Genomic DNA, 22,482 nt, shown 5'->3' on the forward strand with positions numbered 1-22,482 from the left:
TGGAGAAATTCTGTAAGGACGTTACTCCACAGCATAGCTTGGTTTTGTAATCTGCAGAAACTGAAATGGAATTTTTAATATCAAAATCTATATTATTTATAAATAGGTTAAAAAAGAAGGGTCCCAAAACTGAGCCTTAGGGTACACCACGTATAACCTTAGACCACTCAGAGTATGAATCATTAACTACTACTAATTACCATATTTTAGCCAGTTTTTTATCCTTTTACAAACTGAATTTTCTAAGCCTCTTGACTTTAACTTACACATTAGCCACGTGTGAGGAAAAGTTTTGCAAAATCCAAGTACATTTGTAATGACAAAAAAAAAACACCATAAAAACCCCAAAATCATTTCTCAACAACCTAAAATTGGTGAGTGGACTTCTTTGATAAATAATTTCTTGGGGGTTTTTATGTTTTTTTTGTCTTTTGTACTATAGATTGTACTATGGATTTCCACACCGGTCTCCATAAACCATAAAATAATCCTCCAGAAAAGCAAACTTGTTTATTTTTTTGGGATATGTGCTAAATTACAAATGTCAATAGAATATTCTAGCCTAAAAAAATAACATCTATAATTTAAAAAATCAAGCAAAAAATGCATTATTTATGATTGAAAACACTTTGTTGCTTTTTCATAGAGCAGTAAATACAGTAGTTACTATTTTTTTCCATGCTGCTTTTGTCTTTGACAGACCGGAATTAAATTACAGAAGGCTTCTGTATGCAAGCAGCATGAATATTTTTATGTTTTCTCATTAAGCATAACCTAAATCTCGTGCTCAGAATTACTATACAACAAAACATTTCACTGCAAGTATTCATCAGCCACACATAAATCCGCAACACTTTACTAAGGTAAAAAAAGGGGTATTCTTTACAATAAAATGTAGTCTAATGCAAAAAAAAACGAAAAAAAAAAAAGATAAAATGATTCACTATCCATCAGCAGTTCCTTTTATGGAGCTGTTTCTGTGTTGAAGCTATCGTTTAAAATCTAGAAAAAAAATACTACTCATCTTGCAGACATTACCTTAGATAACCTCTCTCTTCATAGTGCTGTATTACCGCCTTTCCAAATCATACAAATTACTCTCAAAACCACACATGGAACAAGTCCAAAACTGAATTCTTGGCCCACTTCATCATCCTGCATGTTGGGCTTTTGCCAGCTCCCTTTCCTTGTGCTTTTTTTCGGGTAGCTTTTAAAAATGTTTACACATGTCATATCAAACCCTGGCAATGCGCTTGTTTCCTCCGCAGTCACACTGGCTGGCAGCTACTAGTAGGTATAGGGAATAAGTAAGTGAGCCGTGCTTCAATAATCTGCGAACATCATGTTCATTTGTCATCTTTAATAATAGCTGATGATTGGATTGTTTGAATTGCTTCTGCAACAAACAACATGTGCACTCAAGACTTGACACATGACATTAAACATAATAGATATTAAATAAGAGACGGGTGCAACCTTACATATTCCGAGCCTGGAAATTTATTGGATGTTAAAAAGATATAAACACAGTCTCAACTGGAAAGGTTTAGAGGAAGATTAATGTAAATACCACATGTATAAACTCATAGCGTTTTATTGTTTCGGAATGATCCGCTTGTAGCTTGCTATCATTGTATGAAAATGGGTTTTCCTGGGAAGGGATGGGCGCCTCTAATCTCTTCCATCTTCTTTAATACTCAGGATTTATATACATTTTTCCAAGTCAGACATTTCCTAATGCAGAAAAGATTTGTTGTGGACGTGTTTGCACAAGAGCAGGAAAATTACTTTGTGATTGTTGTACTACAAATCTCAGGATTTTCAACAGATTGCTTAATTCTGGTAGAGGAAGCCCTTCATATTCCTGTTATCCAACCCTACTGTATGCTACCCTCCCATGGCATTAAAGAGAACCAGCCATGGGAGAACTGCATTTGAATTTTCAATTTTACAATTATTATAACTGTGTATCTTTGTATATTAATTACTTTGTTTTCATTTTGAGTTAGGGGTCTTCCAAAGTGAGCCAGTAGCTGCCTGTAAACTGCCTAAGTTCATACACTCATGTAATATGTATTAAGCAAGCTATTCCATACAATAATTATATAATATTTTATATCCACTTTCTTACTGGGCACTTAAACCCCCTTCCTGCCCAGGTCAATTCTCAGCTTTCAGCTCTGTCACACTTTGAAAGGCAATTGCACGGTAATGCTACACTGTACTTATATGACATTTTTATCATTTTTTTTCACACAAATAGTCTGTTATAAAATGTTGCACATTTTTCTCCTTCATTGATGTGTGGGATGAGGCTTCACTGATGGGCACTGATAGGCTGCACTGATGGCCAATGATAGACAGCACTGATAGGCACTAATAAGACAGCACTGATGGACACTAATGAGGCTGCAATGGTGAGCACTGATGAGGCTGCACAGATAGGTGGCACTGAAGGGCACTGATGGGCGGCACTGAAGGGCACTGTTAGGCGGCACTGAAGGGCATTGATAGGTAGCTCTGATGGGCACTGATATGCAGCACTGATAGATGGCACTGATGATGAGGCATTGATGTGTACTGATAGGTGGCACTGGTGGACATTGATAGGTGTCACTAATGGGCACTGCTTAGCAGTGCTGATATGCACTGGTATGTGGCACTGGTGGGCAATGCTTAGCAACAGTGGGTTTGGAGTGTGCGGGACCAATGTCTCATTTACCCCAGATGGTAATCAGCTTTTTTTTTCTCCTCACGCTGTTAGTGTGAGAAAAAAAAAAGCTGATTACCGGCTTTGTGTACATCACATGAGCAGCTGTCATTGGATCACATGGTAAGAGGCTGAGATGGGGATCTGTGATCAGCTGAGTCTCATTGACTCACTGATTACAGAGCGAGCCACGAGGACTCCAAGCATATGAAGGAAAAAATAAGCAATTTAATTAATTGATTATTTTCCATTCATATTAAGAGGATACTGGCTTAAAATGAACAGTAACTTATGGCATTTCCAACAAGGAATGAACTATTGATAGCATTTTGTTAAAAAGCTACAGAAAACATTGAATCCTATTTTCCTAAAATACACACTGTTGCTTTGTGTGTGTGTACATGTGTACTTTATTAAAGTGGTTCTAAAGGTAAGACATTTTTTTACCTTAACCACCTCCCCTATGGGAGGTTTGCACATATTCTATAAAACCTAATTTCAATAACTGGGAGGGGCTCACTAAATATATTAGGATTAGGTGAACATATTTAACCATAAATGTTATAGAGCAGTGGTCATCAACCCTGTCCTCAGGGCCCACTAACAGGCCAGGTTTGCAAGATAACTGAAATACATCACAGGCAATATCATTTGCTGCTCAGTGATTGCAGTATTCTAGTCTGCATCTCCCCAAGGTAATACATAAAACCTGGCCTGTTAGTGGGCCCTGAGGACAGGGTTGATGACCACTGTTATAGAGTCTACAAACTATGGGATATTTATTTATTTCTTTTACTAGTAATGGCGGCGATCAGTGACTTATAGTCGGACTACGATATTGTGGTAGACAAATCTGACACCCTAATGATAATATAGAAGATAAATGCTTCATGGATAACTAATATAATTTCTTCAACCAGTGCAAAAATGAGCTACTACAAATTATAGTACAAAGGAGACAATTTAAATTAAGGTTTATAGAGTCTACCATTATAGAAATTAAAAACCTATTGACTCCCTTTGGAACCAAAAGGAGTAAAAGGATAGAGAAAGGTATTTACAGGAAGCAATTTAGAAATATGACATAGAAACTCAAACTAAATGGCAAGCAAAGGTGGAAGATTTGACTAATGAAATAGAAAATATCTCCATCAGTGACGAGTCAAGAGAAGCATCAGAAGAAAGGGGGAACAAGTAAGAAACCTTGAGACACCTCATTTAAGACCACCACTTACCCAGATACTCAGACAGGGAGGCCTCCCTAGATCATTGAATTATCAACCAAGGGACCAACATCAAGAAAGGGGAAAATATCACAGAACTCAAGGATGGAGGTCTCCAGCAACCTCTAGATTCACAATTCCCACTAACAGATTCTCCCCACTGAGAAGGATGGGACAATATGCCCCAAGGGGAGATCTGGATAACAGAAGGAACTATAATGATGGGAAGATTTTTTTTCAGGGAACACACCAAGGGAGACCTCTGAGGAATCAAGGCGGATATGGTCCACCCATCACCCAAAGCTGGAGGGGACGGATATATGGAAGAAACATGGGGATGGTGAGAACCTACCCCCCTAGGAATACAGGAAGAGACCAAGGGTACATTGGGAAACAGTGATATCCCTATTCCCAGAGGTCAGGGGACTTTAGGCGGAATACATGGATGGGCAACCAGAAAAGTGATCCAGAACATACTGTCAGACATATGGGAAGAAGAAGAGCAAACGGACAAGAGAAAATGAGAAGAGAAGAAGAAAAAGAAGAAAGTCATATTAGGAACTGCCATTTTTGATTTGCGTAATGTTAATTTTTCAGAAGAACTTTAAATTTTGTATTTGGACCTCAAATATGCTCTGGATAAGGATATAGATACATTTGAGGTGTATATAGACTTACAGAAGTTCATGAGAAAACTTAACCTCGAGAAATATTTTGCAGGGAAGGATGGAAATCAACAACAAGAAACCACTGAGTTTAAACACACTACACTGAGGAATAATTCTGTGCTTAACCTCAGAGTACCTGGAATTGAATGTCGGGGTGCCTTTAGAAGGATGGTGGAGGACGATTTAAGAAAACTGGAAAAGAATGAATCCAAGAATAAAGACATATGGAAGGCCATCTAAAATATAGTAACAAAGAAAGAGGTCATCATATGTTCGGGAGACAAAGGTGAAGGACTGGTTATATTAGATAAAAAAGATTATGAAGAAGAGAACATTTACTTAAAGTGGAATATACCTACCAAAGACTAGTGGATAATCCTAAGAAATAATATAAGAAGAAACTGAGGGCTTTCATGAAGGACGGGAAAGATAGGGGCATACTGAATAATAGGCTAGGTACCTTTTACCTGAAGCAGCTAAGACATCCGTAATATATTATATATCAAAAATTCATAAGAGGCTTGAAAAACCTCCAAATAAACCTATTATCTGTGGAATTAATTCACTGTTCTTGAGTTTGGGAGAATACTTTGACCAACACTTACAACCGTTGGTTCAGAAAGGAAGGTCTTACTTTAAGGATAGTACACAACTGATTTCTGAATTAGATAACATCAATGGGGCTGATGAATGTCTTTTAGTCACCATTGATGTTAACTCATGATATACTAGTATAGTTTAGAAAGCTGGCTTAAGTGGAGTTTAAAAAGCGCTACACAAACAAACAGACTTCAAGCAAGAAGAGATTGTATTTATTCTCAAAGGCCTAAATATAGCGATGGAGAGCAATTATTTCTGGTACAAGAACAACTACTATGTATGAACTAAGGGAGTGGCGATGGGAGCTTGATATGCCCCCAGTGTCGCCAATTTGTTCATGAACATGTGGGAGGAGGAACAGATCTATAAAGTTAACCGAGCCCAGCTAAAATTCCATAGACAATATATAGATGATATTATCATCTTATGAAAAGGCTCAGAAAAATATTTAGACATTTTCTTCAAAGAAATCAACCACAATACATATGGTATTACCTTCACTGGGATTTGGAATCCCAAACTACTTGAATCTGCGAATATACAAGAGAGAGGATAGATTGTATATCAAGATTTTCTTCAAACCAACTGACAGAAACTGATACATACCCATATCCTGTTGCCATCCCCCTAAATGGAAGGGGAATATCATCAAGGGTCAACGTATGAGGTTACGTAGGAGTTGCCACACACGTGAAGATTTTGAAAAGCTGAAAACATAATAAAAAAGTTTGAAGAAAAGGGATACCAGAAGAAGAATTTGGAAAAAGTGAGAATTGAAGTGAGAAATATAAATAGAAATGATTTACTAGTGAAAAAAGATAAGAACATTAAGGCTGTATTCAAACCTGAGCTTTTCAAAGTTGTGCATTTTTACCTTGATTTTACTGTGATTTTGCAGCATTTCTACCATGATTTTGCAGCATTTTTACCACAATGTTGCTGTATTTTTGCTGAGATTTTGTTCAGGTCAAATTATTTAGTATACAATGTGAAATTGTTATCGGAATTGAGAGTGTTTTGTGCCTAGCTAATGTTTCAGTGTAGTGGGGAAGGTGCTATTACTAGAACAAGAAAGGGATCGGTATTTCTGCTTTGCAGAAACACAGGATCCATGCCTTATGTACTGATAGAACGGCAATCTGTCAGCGTACTGAACAATCAGTGGGTGCTGGTGGACATCAAGTCTGCAGGTGGTTAAAAGAGAGATATGGGTTTCCTAGAAAAGAAACAAATTATACTCACCTAGGTGAATGCAGCATCTATCCTTTGATGCATCTGTTTGCCGTCACCTCTGCCATCACTTCTGCCCTGAGAGCTGAGCAATCAAACACTGCTGATCATTCAGTTCTCCCCTCTGCTCTGAGCAGAGAGCAGTGACTGTCAGTCACTGGCTCTCTGCTCTGCCCCTCCAGCGCTCACTGGAGCACTGGGCTGTGGTGGAGGTGGGAGCTGCTGGCTCAGGCACTCAGCGGTTAGTTATTTTAGGAAAAAAGCAAGCCTTCACAATAACTTTAAATATTGTAACTCATGTGCTGTTACATTTAGATAAGTAGGTAATGATGTGGTAGTGGTAATGGGCAAACTGCAATATTCTTTATTATCCAATCAGATTTTGAGTTATTGTAATGATATCATCATGTCCCTCATCTTTGGTCTTGAAGCTACAGTAGCTTTCCAACCTATTTACAATAGAGGAGTTATTCCTATCAGAAGATAAAGCATTGTTATACAGTATGTTGTAAAATAATTATGTTTCTGGAAAGGCAATGCCAGAGAGTGAGGAGCAAGGGAATCCCTTATGCAGGGGTGAGTGCAGTTGGCATGGATCACTTCACCCAGCAGATCAGACAGTTTTCATCTGCAGCGTGCAGTATTTCTTACATATAACAGCCTAGAGGGATTAAACAAGTCTGTAATAGTGAAGATTCCATGTTGTCTTAAAAAATAGTAGGACAGGGAGGTAGTACTAGTTCCAAAAAAGAAGGAGAGATCCTAGCTAGTACATGGACGGCGCTGACCAATCAGAATCCTTCTGGTCCATACTGGCAGTGTAGGACAAAGGAGAGAGAAAGCAGCAGGGGTATCCAATTCTCAGACAATTTGAGCCGTTTGTCAGATCAGAATTGTGGGAGGTAAGTATGAAGGGTTCGGGAGTTGGTCCAGTATTAGGTCACCTTTATAGATTTACTGGTGAATCTTCACAGGTTTACCACCAGAAAGGGACAGGGATATAGGGAAAAATACTGTTCTATACTGTGCTTATAAAGTGGAATTGAAGCCTAAAGCCCCGTACACACGAGAGGACTTATGTCCGACAGACTTCCGAAGGAGTTCCGTCGGAGTTCTGCTGGAATTCCGACGGAGTTCTGACAGACTTTTCGGCTGAGCGGACTTGGCCACACACAATCACACTAAACTCCGACGGATTCGAACGTGATGACGTACGACTGGATTCCAATAAGGAAATTCATAGCCAGTAGCCAATAGCTGCCCTAGCGTCGGTTTTAGTCCGTCGGAATAGCATACACACGAGCAAATTTTTCAAAGGGACCGGGTCCGGCGGAGTTCCTTCGGAAAAATTTGAAGCATGTTCCATATTCTAAAGTCCTTCGGACTTTGGCGAGTCAAAAGTCCGTTGCAGCCCACACACGATCGAATAGTCTGACGGACTCAGTCCGTCGGACTTTGGATGTTGAAAAGTCCGCTCGTGTGTACGGGGCTTTACACTAACCATTCCTAAAAAAATGTTCCTTTCCCCCCTCCTCCTACCTAGCCTGCCTACCCTTTGTAAAAAAGATCTGTAAGCATACCTTTTTTTAGTCTGCTCCGGAGAAGTTGTGTGATTCTGCTGTTCCAGCTCCCCTAGTCAGTGAGTGGCTACTGCAAGGGAGAGGAAGGAGTGCTAACAACAACTGGGACAAGGGTGCCTATGGGTGACATTGCGGTTTCTGGAATTCCCAGCCATCGATGTGTGCTCCATAACACAAGGAGCCAGCACTGCAGGATCATGTGACCTAATTAAAACCTCTGTCAGATTGTTATTTCTCATTTCAAATAAGCCAAATTATTAAAGCACAATCCCACCCCTTTCTTTTTCTCACCTAATTCTAGGTGTGCAGCCAATGGAGACACCACACAAATCCATAGGTGCTTCACTGTATGCTTTGTCATTGAGATCTCAATAAATATTTGAGTTTCTCCTTTTTGTTTGCTGGCCATTTTTTTCCAATATACCTTTTGCCTATGGTTTTTATTGTTACTCTATCTGTTTTCTTTGTGGGGGGATTCACACTTTCTATTTGTCCTAGTCCCCCTGCCTTTCAGCTCACTTATTTACCCTGGACCCTTAAGGTCTTCAACTACAAAAGTAAGTACCCATAGTTATAGTAACAAATATTAGTCTAAAGTTATAACGCCATATTCAATAATATAGAATGTCTCCTGGTTTGTTGTGGTCAACTCTGACATAATTTCTGAAAAGTGTACAAATAGGTATAATCTTTATTTTCATTATCTTTTTAATTTTTAATTTTCCTTTTTTTCTTTTTTTTTATTTCTTTTTTTATTATTAATATTTTTATAATTTTCTCCAGTAAAATTACCAGCAATTCACGATCCCCCGACCACCCCTTTCACCATATACCTATACACATAATTTTCCCATCCGATCTATACGTTGTACGTTCAATCTCATGTTTTAAGTATCTGCAATGTGCTTTTTCAGTGTGTGTGTTCTCTTACAGTGTGTTTATTTACTATGCTGTTTTATAATGCTGTTCTTTTAATGCTTTTATCGAGTTTATTCATATTTCTGCCCAGTCTGTTAGGTAGCTCTATATTCCCATATGCAACAGTGGCGGAATTATAGGGGTCGCTGAGATCGCCAAGGCGACCGGGCCCCATGCTGCAGGGGGCCCTTGAGGGCCCCCCTGTATATCTGAAGGAGCGGGCGACCGAGTCATCACACTGCTTGTAACTAAAGTGAAAGCAGTGTGTGCTCTTTGTCTCCCCCTAAAGTGCAGTACCCGGCAGGAAGAGGTAAGATAAAGCACTGCCATTTTTGAAAAGACTTTATGTGTGTGTGTGTGTGTGTGTGTGTGTGTGTGTGTGTGTGTGCATTTGTGTGTGTGTGCATGTGTGTGTGTGTATGTGTGTGTATGTGCATGTGTGTAGATGGCGAGTGGCATTCAAGGGCACACTAGCAGCATTTGATGGCACACTGGCAGCGTTTAATGGCACAGTTGTAGCATTTGAGGGCACAGTGGCAGCGTTAAATGGGCACAGTGGCAGTGTTTGGCACAGTGGCAGCGTTTGATGGCACAGTGGCAGTATTTGAGGGCACAGTGGCAGCGTTAAATGGGCACAGTGGCAGTGTTAAATGGGCACAGTGGCTGCAATTGATGGCACAGTGGCAGTGTTTGATGGCACAGTGACAGCTTTTGATGGCACGGTGGCAGCAATTTATGGCACGTGGCAGCAATTGATGGCACGTGGCAGCAATTGATGGCACAGTGGCAGTGTTAAATGGGCACAGTGGCAGCGTTAAATGGGCACAGTGGCTGCAATTGATGGCACAGTGGCTGCAATTGATGGCACAGTGGCAGCATTTGAGGGCACAGTGGCATCATTTGAGGGCACAGTGACAGCATTTAATGAGCACAGTGGCAGCGTTTAATGGGCACAGTGGCAGCGTTTAATGGGCACAGTGGCAGCGTTTGATGGCACGGTGGCAGTGTTTGATGGCACAGTGGCAGCTTTTGATGGCACAGTGGCTGCAATTGATGGCACAGTGGCTGCAATTGATGGCACAGTAGCAGTGTTTGGGCACAGTGGCTGTGATTAATGGCACAGTGGCTGCATTTGAGGGTACAGTGGCAGCGTTTGACGGCGTAGTGGCTGCATTTGATGATTTTGTTTATAAAAAATGTTGTGCCCCCCCAAAAATTTTGAGCACCAGCCACTGCTGTTTAGATGTATGTATGCACATTTTATGTATCTGCGTTTAATCCTGCCCCCCCTTCCCATATTAGAGCTGGGCGATTTTCAAAAAAAAAAAAATTTGTCATAAAAAAAAAACTCGATTCACAATTTGAATCGAGTTTTTTTTATGGACACTGCGCCAGTCCTGAGGAGCTGCAGGAGTTTTTAGGTGAGGCCGTGGCTTCGTCCTAGTCCGTGGGTCTGGCCTCGCGGACTAGGCCGAAGCCGCTGCCTCACCTAAAAACTCCTGCCCGCAGCTCCTCAGGACTGGTGCGGTGTCAGCACCGATCCTGGTGAAAAAATAAATATCTAAAAAAAACTATTTGCTGAAAATTTGAATAGATTTGACCTCTCAACTCCATTCAAGATTTTTTTCCCCAGCCCTACCCCATATGTGTACAATCAGAACTGATTTTTTTTCTTGCTCTTTCAAAATACCAGCAAAAAAAAAAATGCTATTCCACTGAAAAGCGATCTGTGCTCAGATCGCTTTTCAGAGGCATTTGACAGCTGGTAAAGGGGCAATATGTTGCCTCCTGACCACCTGTTTTAATCCCTTAATCTGATTGTAAAGGTTTGCTTTTTTTTTTAAATAACAAACATGTTATACTTACCTTCACTGTGCAGCTCGTTTTGCACAGAGTGGCCCTGAACCTTGTATTCTGGGGTCCCTCGGTGGCTCTTGTGGCTCCTCTTCTCCTCTTATCAGACAACCCCCTAGGAGAAGCACTCTCCCGGGGGGGGGAGTTACCTAGCAGACGCCCCCGACGCCCGCGTCATTGGATTTGATTAACAGCTGCAGGAGCCAATGGCTGAGCTGCTATCAATCTATCCAATCAGGAGCCGAGAACCCCGGGCAAAGGAAGAGCGCATCTCCACCTGGTAAAGTTCCAGGGCTCAGGTAAGTAAAATGGGGGGGGGGGGGTGGGGTTCCGGGGACTGCCAGGGGTTTACAACCCCTTAAATGCATCATCACTATGCTGCAACTGCATGCAATGCACACAGTTGCAGGGTGGTTGCTGTGCAGCCCCATTCACATAGGGATGTACTTAAAGGGTGCCCTTACTGGAAAAAGATTGAGAAACACCGACATAGAGGAACCCATCTCTTAATTTTCCTCCTGCAGCCGCTGAATGCCTGTGGGAGGGAGAGGTGGAGAAGCAGCGGCAAATGAAGAAATTGGTTTTTTTACATGCAGCCACCCACTTGCAACCGGGCCCTGTTGTTCCGCCACCAAACTCGGAGTAAAGGGCCCTGTCAGGGGGGCCCTTTGTGGTTTCTTGCATCGGAACCCTGAAGGTTCTGGTTACGCCACTGGCCAGTAATGTATATACATTCAAAAGCCGCAGCAGCTCCAGTGCTTAAAAGCCCTATTTCAGCATGGCCCCCGTTAGGCCTGAAGAAGGAGTGCATGCTCCGTAAATGTGTCGCCTATTGGTTCATCATATTCTGGTAGTGACATCATTCCCCGGCTCCCTGTGCGTTCCAGGTCCAGGAAGTGTTGGTGACCACCAGCGTGGCCCTCTCTGAGCCACTAGGAAGAAGCTCCACAGATGTACTCTCTTCACGGACACCCGGCAATTTGTGCCCAATGCCTGTTACTACCTTACTCTTGTGAGTACCTATACCCGTTTGTGAATTAAATTTACTTTCATACTGCACTTAGAGTGGTGCCTGTGTTTTATCCTCAGCTGTTCCAAAAGTTGCTTCTTACGTTCCACTGGGCTGCCTTCCAAGTACAATTACATGGACTTTTTATTAGTCATTTTTTAAATTCCCCCTGACCATCTCCATCTCCCATGATGTTTAATAGGCTGGTGTGCTAACACTGAGCTTTTTGCAACTGACAACTTATTTCTATGTGTGTGTCTATTTGTTATAGTGGATATAGGGTGTAGTCCTTCTTGCTATCAAGTGAATCAATCTAATAAATATAATCAAATGAAAAAAAAAAGTGCTGCCAAACCTGAAGTGTATACAGTGCACTAAAAATGGGTATATATTAAAATGTGGTCAGCGCAACTAAACTATGAGTAAATATGAACCTGTGCAACCCTAAGCAATCCTGTGCAAAAAATGTATATAAATCTTGTGCTAATATGCGACTATGACTGTGCAAAAAATTTGTATCCTCTGTGCAAATATGCAATAGTGATAAAGTGCAAAAATAAGCAAATGATATAAAAATAGTTCATTAAGTGGAGCAGACCAAAAAAGATCTCTTCTTTTTTGGTCTTATTTTTTGGTCTGCTCCAGACCACCTGTTGATTGCAGTTGAAGATTCTTTTTTTATCCCCTTTTATTCCCGTTCCATGAGAACGTCTATACTGACAAATTGGAAGCAATCGTTTGGATTACAGCATCTAGAGAAGCATTATCTATTATGACTGGATTCAGGCAGACTCCCCAGCTATAATGAATGATAAAGCGATACATACTCCAGTTTGAGGTAAGATGCGAGAGAGCATTAAGTGGTGTTTATGAAGATCTCTTATTGAAGAATTCATTTGATGCACGTTTATCATCTTATTCATTGGTGGATTATAGACCTAATGGCCTATTTTTATATCACATCTTATATCATTGCAGTTTGGTTTTGATACAATTGTGATTATATGTGATTATTACAAAGTGTGTTCACTGTTATTTACCATTTATGCACAGTTTGCTGTACTAGTACAGTTTTTCTGTACTTTCATTTAGCATGGATATTCGCATATCTGATTTTATTTGCTTAATTTTGTACTTTATCATGCACAGAGGATACTCATTTTTTGCACAGTCGGATATTTGCACAAGATTTATATATATATATATATATATATATATATATATATATATATATATATATATATATATATATATATATATATCATTTTTTTATTTGTTATTTTGCGAGTGGAGTTGACACAGTGACATTAGCACTGCTCTCTGCATCAGTACTATGGGATCGATTTACTAAAACTGGAGAGTGCACAATTGCACAATCTGGCACAGCTCTGCATAGTAGCCAATTAGCCTCTAAATTCAGCTTGTTCAATTAAACTTTGGAAAAAAAAAACCTGGAAGCTGATTGGTTTCTATGCAGAGCTGCATCAGATTTTTCTCTCTCCAGTTTTAGTAAATCAACCCCACTGTGTGTTTAGAGCACCATGTTTAAGCTTCTCAAAAAAGCACCATAATAAAAAAAAATAAAAAAATGTACTACAGAGGACAGCTTTGGATTAAAGAAGAATATGGAAGCCTAAACTAATTCTTTCTTTTACCACTGCCTAGGGAACTTTTTTAATTCCAAAAAAATTGCCAGGAGTTGAGTTTTAAATGAAAATAAAACACACAGTATTTAAATAACCGTTTTATTGGGTGAATTGCATTATGTGTTTTATAGCTACTTTAATTACTATCTTAATTTCTCTCTTTCATTTTAATTACTTTATCCTCGTAGCTAGCCACAACATCATAACAGATAAAATTAATAATGTGCAATGCTATTCTCTTAATAGCAAATAACACTGATTACGAACCATTAATGCAGAAAAAATACATATGTATTTTGTTTCACTACCTAACCAGTACTATATGTTTTATAACCGCACAAATACTTCATTTTGAATAATTACTAATTACTACCAAAACGGTCACTTTACATGAATAAGATGGATTTGTTTAATTATCTTGCTCCACCTGATCATTCAGCAGTTTATGATCCATTAATGCAATTAGCTCAGAGAAATAAGCATCTCCAAGGCAACAAGTTCTCTTCATATTCAAGCATACATTTTATTATTTATTATTATATAGATGGAAATGCACTATTAAATGAATGAAAATGAACTTACACCCATAGTGCTTTCATTTTCTATACTTGATGATTTACTGTAGCTCTTTTTTATTTTAATTTCATATGCAGTGTCCTCAAATCACCTTTGTTATCTAACAGTTATTAGCATTATTTAGATACTGCACAAGCTTCATCAGTTTAATTAGTACTAATGAGAATACTTGCATTTTACACTGCATCTCTCATACATTTGTTTTAGCTTATGAAAATGTATTAGAGTTAGCATAAAAACTTAGTATTTATGCAGTAGATGTAGAACAAACAGGCATGTGTAGTGTTACTCCCATAGGAGCCATTGTAGATTTAACTGTTTTTTTCCCAAAACATTGCAGAGGCAGCCAGGCACACAGCAACACTCCATTCTCTCCAGCTCATCGAACAGTCTAGCACATGGGTGCCCTCTGATGTGCCCCGTGACCACATGCTCTGGGATGGTGGGTCAGCAAGCCCAGATCAAGCGTCAGTGTTCTGAATCGAGCTGGCGGTTGAAGAAGCAAGTGGCTGCGGAGCAGAGCTGCACAAGCCAATGCTTCCTGTATAGTGCCAGATCCTGTGACAGGTGGAGTGATACCAAATGCAGTCCGTCTGGGACAGCAATAGCTAGAGATAACAGAATGGAAGTCTGTTGTTAAAGGTCAGTTTATTTCTAAAATCACTATATACAGTATTGGCATATCTGTTCTGCAGTAGTTACTGGGCTGTTCCATACTGATCTGCAGGTGGTATGCAGTGCACCTGTGGGTCACCTGCACAGAGTCATAGACTTCTGTTATCACCTGTGGGTTCAGTGCGCTGAAAGTTCACCAAACCTTCTGAATGCAGGAGTTTGTGCTGTCAGAAAGTGCACCAAACTCACAGGATATAATAGAAATCTATGGCAAAGTGCAGCTAACCTGCAGGAAAGCAGGAGCACTGAGCTAAACAGCAGAGCATCAGTGTGAAAGCATTAGTGCCCTTTCACATGATCGGTCCAATCAGGTCTGCCTGTCTGTTTTTCAGGCAGACCCAATCGGTCCCTCCATTCACCTCTGTGGCGTGGCAGATGTAAATGGACTTGTGTCCGTTTACACCCGCCTACCTCCATTCCGATCTTCTTAATACAAACAGAAGGGGATCTGTCCCCTTCCTTCTGGGTGGATAGGATCACATATGCAGACAGGGCATGGACCTGGCATCGGCCCGCTCTGCTCACTGTGGCCTGCAACTGGATACCAAGTCACTTAAGTGGCCCTCGCTCTTCAAAAGGTTGGGCACCCCTGGTCAAGGGGTTTGTCTTTTTGTATTTTATTGCTTGTAGAAACTTGGGAGGGGATTTGGGGTGATGTGAGATACTCCAAAAACACTTGAGCACACTTCTGCAGAGGATAGTTTTCTCTCCATCTCTAACAAGCAGCAGTGCAGTCTTTCACTTACAGCTGGGAACCATGAGGTAGTTTTGTAGAACAAGTGTAGCTAAACTGGAACATGATGAGAGACTATAAAGTATGTTTGAGCACAAGTTATGGTAGACTGTTCCATAGGTTCACGGCTCATAGATTTGAGAACAGTAAAGGTAGACTGGAACAGTCTATAGGTTCATGGCTGGGGAACATGAACTGAGGTGCAGCAGAGAAAAGTGGCTCTACTCACAGAATCCTGGAACAGGATCAGTCCAAAGGTGCAGCCTTTTGTAAATAAGTCAGTGATAAGTACCAAGTTCAGCAGGGGCAAGCCGCCCCCCCTCCTCTCAGCTCACTAATCTACCCCCTCAGGGGGAAAAAAAGACAATCTCCTCAGGGCTCCAGACTATTTAACAGCATACCAGCCACCAACTGAGAACATGGTCCCCTACCCCCAGGAATTGACTAGGCCCTGCTTAATATTCAGGCTGGTCAATTGAATTCTCCCTTCTAATGCTGTAGAAACTTCTTATAGAGGTAGTGGGAAGCAAACAAACTCCCAGTCTGTGAACCCCCAAACAAACCGGACTAAAGAATCACTGTTCCTCTGGCTACAGCAGGATCCAAAAACCAAATTTGCCTCGCAGCCTAACTAGAAGCTTACTACACACGTTAACCCTTTCATGCTCTGGGATTATTGCTTAATAGAAGCTCAGGCCAAATGTGAAAATCAGATTTTTTTTTTTAATCTATTAAAACATTTTTCATTTTTTGGAAACTGTAATGATATCTCGAAAAATACAGCATTCAACATGGCACACTGTCATCTTACTATATCATGGCTGACATAGTGATCACATGATTGGAACCCAACTTGATGGGTAATAGGGGTATTACTGTCAGTGGTAGTCTAGTTTGACAGCTAGAAGCCATGCACAGTAATGTTGCCGGCTGTCAAAGTGGGAACATAATTTAACATTCCCTTAGCATAGGGCATTCTGCAGAGTCACCTTAATCTATAGATAGTGGAGGGGGATTCATTGACAGCAGCCTCAGTATCATGTCTCTACAGTACTTGCTTGTTGTCCAGCATTATTTTAAAAAGTTATCTCCAGCATGCCTGGGCATTGTACCTCCTCATCCCTGCCAACCAATCATAAGTAGAGATGGGCTGAACAGACCCCTGTTCGGTTCACTCCAGAACTTCCAAACACCGCGAAAATTCAGACCCGAATAACAAAGTCCATTAAAGTCAATAGGACCCAAACGTAAAAAATCAAAAGTGCCTATTTTGAAGGCTTATATGCAAGTAATTGGGCATACAATGGTTATCGGGTTCTGGGTCCTGCCCTGGGGGGCATGTATCAATAAAAAAAAAAGTTTGTGAAACACGTAATTTGTTTTATTGAGCTGTGATTTTTTAAAAGCATAAAAATGAAAAATCCCTTCCAATATAGTGCCTAGGGGGTTCCCTTAGTCTACCTGAAAAGTTTCAGATTGGTACCATGTCTAGAATCTGCTGCAACAATAATTGCATTTATAAAGCCAAAACAAATGACATTTTTCCTGCAAGATGTTTTTATTTTTCTCAGCAACCGCTGGGGAGCCAGTGTTTATGATGAGGCCACAATGTAGTGCACTGGGAACAAGATTAGAGATTTTTTGGATAAATTCTGGTGTCACTTTGACTTTTTATAGAAGTAACGGTGCGTAAAAATTGGTCTTTGGGTGTCGGTAGTGCCTTTCCACCATAACCATTTAGAGGTAATCTTGATGAAAGAAAGAATTGGCCTTGCTGTAAAAAATTGCAATGATATGCACCTGTCAAACAGGTGCAGACAAATTGGTCTTTTGGTGTCAGTGAACAGCCTTCCCATCATAACCCTATAGAGGTAATTTTTGATGAACGCAAGAACTGGCCTGGCTGTAAAAAATTGCAATGATATATACCTGTCAAATAGGTGCAGAAAAATTGGACTTAGGGTGTCTGTGGTGCCTTTCCACCGTAACCCTATAGAGGTACTCTTGATGAAATCAAGAACTGGCATTGCTGTAAAAAAAATGCAATGATATACACCTGGCAAACAGGTCTAGAAAAATTGGTCTTAGGGTGTCGGTGGCGCCTTTCCACCGTAACCCTATAGAGGTACTCTTGATGAAAGCAAGAACTGGCCTTGCTGTAAAAAAATTGCAATGATATGCACCTGTCAAATAAGTGCAGAAAAATTGGTCTTAGGGTGTCTGTGGCATCTTTCCACCATAACCTTATAGAGGTAATTTTTGATGAACGCAAGAACTGGCCTGGCTGTAAAAAATTGCAATGATATATACCTGTCAAATAGGTGCAGAAAAATTGGACTTAGGGTGTCTGTGGTGCCTTTCCACCGTAACCCTATAGAGGTACTCTTGATGAAATCAAGAACTGGCATTGCTGTAAAAAAAATGCAATGATATACACCTGGCAAACAGGTGTAGAAAAATTGGTCTTAGGGTGTCGGTGGCGCCTTTCCACCGTAACCCTATAGAGGTACTCTTGATGAAAGCAAGAACTGGCCTTGCTGTAAAAAAAATTGCAATGATATGCACCTGTCAAATAAGTGCAGAAAAATTGGTCTTAGGGTGTCTGTGGCATCTTTCCACCATAACCCTATAGAGGTAATTTTGATGAAAGCAAGAATTGGCCTTACTGTAAAAAAATGCAATGATATACACCTGGCAAACAGGTGCAGAAAAATTGGTCTTAGGCTGTTGGTGGCGCCTTTCCACCGTAACCCTATAGAGGTACTCTTGATGAAATCAAGAATTGGCCTTGCTGTAAAAAAATGCAATGATATGCACCTGTCATAAAATATACTCTTTGGGTGTTGGGGACACCTTCCCACCATAACCCTATAAAGGTGCTCTTGATGAAGGCAAAAAACAATTGCAATGATACGTACCTGTCAAACAGGTGCTGACAAATTAACAGAGGAAATGATGCCTTGCCTAAGGACTGACCACCACGTCAACCTCTGCCTGTGGACACATTTGTTGCTGGCCCCTTACAGTGCCAAGGGAACATCTGCCTCTCCTTGTTGTCCTCACATGCACTTTTGGGAGGAAGGGGGCAGTGCTTATAAGCAAATGTAAAGAAGAAGTGGAAATCTGTACATAGATGCACTTTAATCAATTTAAAGAGGTGGTTGTGCACTTTAATGTGAGTACTCACACTACACAGACACACTCCATGGATACACTATAATATACTGCAATATAATGTGCCAAACGTATAGTGACGTAAAGAACTATATGTTGTTAAACTGGCAGTAATGCACACAAAAGTAAATGTTGTTAAACTGGCAGTAACGCACAAAACTATATGGCGTTAAACTGGCAGTAACGCACACAGAACTCTATAGCGTTAAGCTGGCAGTAACACACACAGAACTATATGGCGTTAAACTGTCAGTAACGCACACAGAAGTAAATGGCGTTAAACTGGCAGAAACACATAAAACTATATGGTGTTAAATTGGCAGTACAGCACACAGAACTATAGGGCATTAAACTGGCAGTAACGCACATAGAACTATATGCCATTAAACTGGCAGTAACGCACACAAAACAATATGACGTTAAACTGGCAGTAACGTACACAGAAGTAAATGGCGTTAAACTGGCAGTAACGCACAGAACTATGTGACGTAAACTGACAGTAACGCAGAGAACTATATGGGATTAAACTGACAGTAACGCACACAAAACAATATGCCGTTAAACTGGCAGTAACGCACACAGAAGTAAATAGTGTTAAACTGGCAGTAATGCACTCAGAACTACATGGAGTTAAACTGGCAGTAACGCACACAGAAGTAAATGGTGTTAAACTGGCAGAAACACATAAAACTATATGGTGTTAAATTGGCAGTACAGCACACAGAACTATAGAACTATAGGACATTAAACTGCCAGTAATGAACACAGAACTATATGGCATTAAACTGGCAGTAACGCACACAAAACAATATGGCGTTAAACTGGCAGTAACGCACACAGAAGTAAATAGTGTTAAACTGGCAGTAATGTACTCAGAACTACATGGAGTTAAACTGGCAGTAACGCACACAGAAGTAAATGGCAGTAAACTAGTAGTAACACACATAGCACACAAAACTATATGGCGTTAAACTGGTGCATGGTGCTGCAGTAAGAGTCAGCACCTAGTGTTGGCACCCAGTGTATTTGTAAGCATCTGTAGAATGTTAGGGTAGGGAGTTACCTGATTGCCTATGGAGATCAAAAAGGATTTTTTACATATTTTTTTTTTTTGGGGGGGTTATAATCAATGGTAATGTGTCTTTTTCAACCTGACTATGTATCTATATAAATATCTATATTTTTGTCATTGAATCCAATTTGAATTCACTCTGCTGTATTCATATCCTGCAAGATATATTCTGACTGGTTGCTTTGGGTTGCTCTAGTAATCCAAATACATCCACTAAATATCTCCACATTTTCTTGGCTTTTATAGCCTATGCACATCTCTAACAGAATGATGGCAATTAGCCAGAGTGGAAAAAAAAAACTTTTTTCATCAGGGGTATATTTAAAATGCAATGGTATGGCATTTTGACCCCAAAAAATACTATCACATGTGGAATACACATATTTACACTACGTTAATTGAGATGTACAAAAGATCTTTAGCCACAGAGGGAGCTACAATGTGGGGGTACATAATTAAAAACCAACAATAGGTTCATGAAAATTCACATAAACTGCAGTTATAATAATTCTTTTTTGTGAACATTATTCTGCTTCTGCAGGGCTAAAAACTTTTTCTCAGCTTAACTAATTTTTGTGAAGGTTGCAAATCATCATTACATTCAGAAAGTTCCAACTTTCTCTGTTGATCCCCACATTTCTGCAATATTTTTTTTTTTATAAAATATTCGTTGCCAATGCACTCTTCTAAAAAAGCTGTTCACTTTTAGCACTATTCACAATTACAATGCATCTTTTTACACTTGCACTTAAACATTTTATTCAGGACTTCCATCCTCACCACTTCAAGATCACAATACTACCTCCATCCCTATAACACCTCTGTTTAGATTTACACTTAAACAAATATGTAGTCATTAAAAGAAAAATCATTACACTTTTGTGTTAAATGTAAATAGTATAAGTACCTGAATCTGATTTAAAGCAGAATTTTACCCATAAGGGTGAAGTTCTGCTTTTCCATATCCCCCCATTTTTTTTGATTGAGGGAGCAGGTACCTTGTTTTGGTACCCGTTTCCACTTCAGCTCGGACTGCCAAGGCAATCGGAGTGGAAGTTCGCGCCCCCCTTTGCCCACAACCTTCTGGGACACATCTCAAAGCGTAGCACAGCTTGCTCATGCACAGCAGGAAAACTGCTGTGAAGCCATAAGGAGCCCTAGCCAGCTTCTCACACTATGGCAGCGCCTGGGACTTGAACAACCAGCAAATAACCAGCCCAGGTAAGGACAGCACTGGGCAGATAGTGCCCTTCAATTAAAAGTCAGCAGCTACAGTATTTGTAGCCTCTGAATTATTATTATTTTTTTTTTTTTGGAAGACTGAAGATCCTCTTTAACAAAAACCTCTTGTAATCCCCTCCTAATGGAGAGCTAAAATAATTACCAATTCAAGTCAGTATTTTGAGACTTTGCTGTACAAGGAACATGCTGAAAAAAGAGAGGGAGAGAGGAGTTTAACTTTTGCAATGTCACTATGTGTACTTCTTTGTAATATTTAAAGCTAATTTGTTATGATTTGCAAACTATTTTTTAACCACTTCCCATCCAGGCCAATTCTGACATTTCTCTCCTACATGTAAAATTCTACATTTTTTTGCTAGAAAATTATATATAACCCCCAAACATTATATATGTTTTTTTAGCAAAGACACTAGAGAATACAATGGCGGTTGTTGCAACTTTTTATCTCGCACAGTATTTGCGCAGCAATTTTTCGAACGCGTTTTTTTTTTCAGTAAAAAAACAGTTTCATGCTTAAAAAACAAAACAAAAAAAAAACAGTAAAGTTAGCCCAATTTTTTGCATAATGTGATAGATGAAGATACGCCGAGTAAATAGATACCCAACATGTCAAGCTTCAAAATTATACGCGCTTGTGGAATGGCGCCAAACTTTGGTATTTAAAAATCCCCATAGGCGACGCTTTAAAAAAATGTACTCGTTGCATGTTTTGCGCTACAGAGGAGGTCTAGTGCTAGAATTATTGCTCTCACTCTAACGTTTGCGGTGATACCTCACATGTGTGGTTTGCACACCGTTTTCATATGTGGGCAGGACTTTCGTATGCGTTCGCTTCTGCGTACGAGCTCACGGGGACAGGGGAGCTTTAATTTTTTTTTTTAATTGTTAATTTTACTTTTATTTTTTTAGTTTGACACTTAAAAAAATAAATAAAATTGATTACTTTTATTCCTATTACAAGGAATGTAAACATCCCTTGTAATAGAAATATGGCATGATCAGACCTATTTACAGTGAGATATGGGGTCAATAAGACCCCATATCTCACCTCTAGGCTGGGAAGCCTAAAAAAAAAAAAAACGATCCTGGCTTCCTAGCCAAATCGGCTCCGTTATTTTGAATGCCTTTTCTACCTATATTTATTATCACAAATTGTCAAGCAGGAAAGCTTCCCACTCTTCACCTAATACCCACTTAATAAACATAAAAATGAATTGTTCATTTTAAAGCGGAATTCCACCCAAAAGTGGAAGTTCCGCTTTAAGCACTCCTTACCTCCCTTACATGCCACATTTGGCATGTCTTTTTTTTTTGAGGGGGGGGAGTAAGTACATAGTTTTGACAGGTACCTGCTCCCACTTCTGCTGGGGCTGCCTAGGTGGCTCCAGCAGAATTTCTCCTCTCTCCCCTCCCTCCCTACAATCTTTTGGGACTTCACAGGTCCCAGAAGATTGCCTGGCCATTGAGGAGCTGCAGAGGGACTTGCACATGCGCACTGCGCACACGACTATGAAGCAGCAAGCTATCGGAGCCGGGTGCCCACACTTACAATGCTGGTGTCGGGGAGAGATG

This window comes from Lithobates pipiens, unplaced genomic scaffold (genome assembly GCF_037356315.1).
Source record: "Lithobates pipiens isolate NorthernLeopardFrog02 unplaced genomic scaffold, aLitPip1_a1.2 Scaffold_18, whole genome shotgun sequence".
NCBI lineage: Eukaryota > Metazoa > Chordata > Amphibia > Anura > Ranidae > Lithobates > Lithobates pipiens.